Source organism: Spinacia oleracea, chromosome 6 (genome assembly GCF_020520425.1).
Source record: "Spinacia oleracea cultivar Varoflay chromosome 6, BTI_SOV_V1, whole genome shotgun sequence".
Taxonomy (NCBI): Eukaryota; Viridiplantae; Streptophyta; class Magnoliopsida; order Caryophyllales; family Amaranthaceae; genus Spinacia; species Spinacia oleracea.
The window spans coordinates 58,516,938-58,522,937 of record NC_079492.1 but is presented as its reverse complement, the minus strand read 5'-3'; positions in this window follow the sequence as shown (position 1 = coordinate 58,522,937).

The following is a 6,000-nucleotide window of genomic DNA, read 5'->3' as shown; positions in this document are numbered from 1 at the left end:
GTCATAAACTCTTGATTAGGTCAACAAATCCTTAAGGTTAAAACAACTTGATTAGAATTAATAAGGACTGAATAATTGGTATATTATTGGTGCCCTTGATTAATTGCTGCAAATGTTTACGTGATGCATAATGTGTTTTACTAACCAGCTATGTGGGCCATTCATGATAATGAATGGGTGAATGGTATATATTGTATATGTACTGTTTTGCAGGTTATGAAGTGACTAGTATGGCCCAAATAGGATAGAAAATATGGTATGCGTAACATTAATTTGAATGTAATTGGTCTAAAGTACCAAAGTTGTTTTTCAATTCAAATATGGTCTGCGTACCATCAAATAGTTGTAATTAGTTTTAATTATAGCTTATCCTATTTGAAGAAAATGGTGCCTCCCACGGAGATTTTCAAGACGGACTTTGAAGTTAAAGCTTCAAGATGAAGTCGAGCCATACTAGATCACATTTATCTTATGCATGTTTTAAGTTATTTATTGCTTTTAAATATGTCTTAAAATGCATGAGATCAAAAGCTTGATTATGTTGCATGATTAAGGATTTTAGTTCACTTAAAATCTAACCAACATAGTAAGAGCCTTAAGTTCCAAACTTAAAAATTGAGTTATAAGGTGCCATGCCAAAATATACACTTGCTTGGATATCCTTTACATCAATCTAGTAATAGTTTTCGCTCAGCGAGGTGTTACTTATTGGTCCTAAAGGGGCAAGGTACACAAATAATTGTGAGTACATGTTATTTTTGGTGAAACTCAACGATATAAGTAAGGAGTCCTTTTATGTCGTGGCAAAATCGATAGGTTTACCTAATAAGTTCTTAGACGTACCTATCAACCAAGAATAGTTTCTAGACTATTAGCAAAAGGCTTTTGCTTACCTAAGATGTTTTAGGATTAAGTCGACAAACTGTGCTTAGTTCTTCAATGATTTTAGGATCTTGGAATCATTTTATTCACACCTGCCGGAACACATAATTCGAATAAAATGCTAATGACTTGTTTAAATTGCATGATTGCTTTCATTTTCAAGTTATTATTCATGATAAATGTTTAGACTTTGCATGCTTCAATGTATGTTTTAATTATTGTTTATAATTAAATATCTTGCACTGCAGTAAATCCTTTTATAAAGGTAACAGTAAATTTCCTCGATTGGTAGTGAATCCAAGAACGATTCACGGAAATGAGAGGAAGTGAGCAATTTAAAATGTACGTTTCTTATAGCGACTTTTATGGTTGTTTTCGAACATCAAAGTCGAATGGCAAACCAATTGGTGCTTTTGAATTCAAAATACACTGTAGTTTTGAGATCATAAAGCATTGAGTTTAATACGCTCAGCTTTACCAATGGTTAACAACCTAATATCTTTGTCCATTTAATTCTTGAATGAGTCTAGTCCCTAGACATTCGAATAGATCGATACTTAGAGAACTTTAGAAGCTTCTGGTAAGATCATCTAGTTGAAACAAAATATTCAACATAAATTAAAATGGTAAAGAACCTTGTTGGTGACATTGGACATGTCTAACAAAGTATAAAAGTCAACACTAAAGAATTCAATTCTTAAGACTATAAGAAAGGGTACAAGAAATAGGAAAACAAAGGAACATATGAAAGGAATTTACGAATCCGTTTCTACCTATAAGTTTATGTTTAAAGATAAGTGACCTAGCAATCAAACTTCCTTGGTATCATATACCGCTTGAGGTTCTTACTTCGGTAATGACTCAAACAATGGAAGCTAGGATACACTAATGACCTACAAGTGGGAAATAAAGCATGGCAATGCTACATTAGTTGTAGGGTCATCTAGTTTGTTTTAAGTCCTTTCAAAGGCTGGAACTTAATGGCTATTTTGTTCCATAATCAGCATACCTAAATTTCTGTTTCAAACACAAAAAGACTCACATTCAAGAAAAACAAAAACAATGTTTGTTTGTTTATTTGAGTGAAATGGTCAATTACGGGTTGAGTCAATATGCTTGATTAAAACAAACAACTCTTTAACAATAAAAACTTTACTAGGTTCAAATCAACCCCTTGATTTGAGTTCCACTCATCTTTGGCATTGTTGCTTAGACCATATCAATAAGTTAACATTCATAAGCTCTATTTTGATGGACTTTTGAAAGTTGATTGATTTATAAACCAATTTAAAGCAACTAGTCTTACTTGTTGAAAGTAACAAAAGATAAGAACTATTGTTAGAACGCCTAGACAATAGAGTTTAAAGCTAAAGAAAGATTTTATGACTTTATTATTTCACATGGATTTGAGTGAATATAGGTTTATTTACTCAAATGTGATATAAGTTGAATCTTTTTGGCTAGTTCAAAGATTCAGAAGTATAAAATCCACTTGGCAAGAAATCATAAAGATCTAGCTTAGATCATGTTGATGATTACTTGAGACCAAATATGATCATCAATGATTGTGTGTTGTAATTTCACAATCTAGCTCCATAAGATATGGCATATCTACGTTGGAATAATCGAAGTCAATTAGTACTTGATTCGATCAATGATGAATCATAAAGACTTTTCCTATAATTTCTAAAACAAAATGCTCAACTACCACCAAACTAAACCAAATTCGTCAAAGCTATTGAAAAGTAATTTCAGAATAACTTTTCATAAAATATATCTAGAGAGTTGCTAAACTCACTGGGAGCTTAGTGTTTGTTATTCAACAAACTAAGGCCCAAGTATAGATATACGTTTCATTGTGATTTATTCAAATGAGACACAAGGGTATTGTTTCTACCACGAATTTTTGAGAACATAATGTTTGTTTGCTCGAAATGATGTCCTTTTGGAGATTCGTTTCCAAAATGACAAGTGGGAGAAAATAGACCTCGAAAGTCTTCGAGGCGAACAACAAACATAAACGGACATTCCGGAGGCTTTTCGAAGTGCTTCAGAAAACCCGAACTTATTCTTTAAGGACTTTAGAAGTGGCTTTAAAGAATAGACTTCTCTTAGAAGACTTTACAAGTGCTCCAAGGAGAACAGAATATTCAAAGGACTTTCAAGTGGCTATTGATATTCTATTGTTTGATGTTCTATACCCAAGTAGGCATAGAATTCAAATCACTGAAACTATAAAATTCTTCTATTAGATAGTGAAGAAACATGGAGTTCAGGTCACTGAAACTATGCAATTCTTCTATTAGATAGTGAAGAAACCTACAACTTACAGTCAAACTATTATCATGTAGATTAATGAGTTTGTGACCTCTAAGAAAGCTATGACGAAACCCAGATTCCCTAAAATGGTTAGAGGCCATATATAGACTCAAATGTTTTAAATGGTTAGAGGCCATAAAACATACTCAATGTTTTGATGACAAAATTGAAATTTTGTTCATTTGCAAGAATAGTTTCACACCTATTGGTTGCAAGTTTGTTTTAAGGATAAAAACCATCAAACATGAAATTGTGTTCACAACACAAAGCTAGATTAGTTACTAAAAGGTTACAAGCAAATTCACGGTGTGGATTGTGTTGAAACCTCATGCATAATCGTGATGCTCAAGTCTATAAATGATTGCATATTGGTACATATAGCAATTGGATGACAAAACGTATTCCTCAATCAAATGTTGGAAGAAAACTATGTGCATGGCATGTCATAGGATTTGTGGATCCAAATAAATGCTTGAAAAGGAATGCTAACTTATGAAATCTAAGTACAGATTTAAGCAAGCAATTGGGAATTGGAACTGTATTTTAGTGAAGCTAATAAGCATTTTAGTTTCATAAAATATACATGATTCTTATAGATATATAAGAAGTTTAGTGGGAGTACATAAAACTTAATTGGTCCTATGTGTATCACACACATATCTCTCTATTGTGAAATAACATTCAAATGCTAATAAATTAGGTTTGAAATTATTTATCAATGATGGACCAAGGCGAAACTTAGTACATACTGGGTATTAAGATCTAATAATATTGTTTTAGATTAAGTAATGGAATTTACTAAATCAAACACGAAAGACTCCATTGGAGATATTCGACCCATATGAATAAATCTAAGTAAAGGATGTTTGAACTATGTATAAGCATTTACTAAGTTAAACATCAAAGAGTCTAAATGAGATTCTTAAACCTATATTATATGTCAAAGAATTTAGCTGGATTCAGTATCTGCTGAAATTGAATGAGCTAAAGTTACATGAATAGAATTCAATTGGGAATTATTCTGCAAAAGAATTTATCATGTATGATATAATATGAGGATCGCCAAAAACGTATCGTATGACTTTAGGCAAGACGAACATATACCAATCTCTATTGATCTAAGTAAAGATCAACTAGATTGAGATCAAGAATACTTATGGTACTTGAAAAGGTACATAAGAATAGTTCTTGATTCAAGGAAATAAAGATATGCTAAATATTGATGCTACACGCATAAACACTAGCAAAGGATCAAGCAAGACCCTTTAGAGTTAACCATTGATAAGGACGAGCTATAGAGCACCGTGTTTTGAAATGGCAACATGGATTGGAGACCATGAGTTGTTGCGTGGGAAATTAAAATATTAATTTCTATGTTCTAAGATACAGCTGGAAAGCCTTCCACATGTCTGTGAACTGCTTGGATAAGTAAATCCAAACAAAGCATCACTAGCAACCTAAACAGTTGAAGTAAAAGTACTTATTGCCTAAGAAGCAATAAAATAGAGTTGTTTATATTAATGAGTTCTTCATTGAACTTTGGTGGATCACATGTATGCTAACTTGATGGCTCTTCATTGCAAAATGCGTAGAACCACTATCGAAGTAAGAAAGACTAGATCACATAATAAACAAACTCAAAAGATCTTATCATCCTATCTCGAATATCATTCGATTAAAAAGATATTAAGATTGGCAAAGCATGATAACTAAACCTATGCAACAAGTGAGAAAGCAACACTCACATTGTAGCACTGGAAATCAAGCATAGCTTTGAATTACATGAAATGTTTTAAAGATGGGTTCGAGGCCCATGGTTGTAAAACATTGGGGTTGAACATTTATCATATATGAAATGAATTTTCATATTCCATTTAATCTTGGTTTAGTATTAAATGATGAGTCCCTCCAATTTGACGATATATTCAAGATAGACTGTCAGGACCAGTCCTGTGACTAAGAAATGTCTATCAAGTGAACTTGAATGTCAAAGGTTAAAAATGGTCCCTAGTCGGAGTTTTCTATAAAATTGGACGCATAGAAAACGTTAGACGATTAGAATGCAAGATGACTAGTAGTTCTGTTTCTTGAACTATGTGGACATGGCAATGTCATAATCATTTGCATAGATACTTACTTTGGGAAGACTAGTATCGGACAAGACCTATGAAACTTTACTGTAAGAGATGAAAATCTGTCATAAGTAAATTTCATTAAAATTATTAGACACTAAATCCTCAATACCTGAGTGATTTGAGATTACTTGTTTGAGAACTGGTTGCTTTGACGTTAACCAACCGTCGCACCGTAAAAGGAGGCTATAAAGGCAACGCTCAGGTAATCACCTATCAAACGAAGTCTAATCTCAAGATCGCAAGATTGGGATTGTCCTCCCATAAATCGGGATGAGATGCTTAAAAGTTGTACAAGGCCACTCGGAGAGCTAGAAACTGTGAAATGCATGGTCGTGCTCGGATGAATCATAGGCTATGATTATCTGTTTATTTGATCAGTTGAACTCTGAAACCGAGGAACACCTCTGGACATAATAAGGATGACAACTCTTACCTTATGTTCAAGAGCAAGCATCGAGCGACAAAGGAATTAGGAAATGCACACTTGTCCCTAAGGACAAGTGGGAGACTGAAGGAAATAATGCCCTTGGTCCAAGTATGCATTCAATGGTGAGTCTAATAAATGCGGTTCAGTATTAATTAACAAGTTAATAATTCAGTGAGATCAAGTGAGCTGAATGCCTAGCTAGAGGCCGCTTCAGTTCAGGTGGAATTAATGATATTA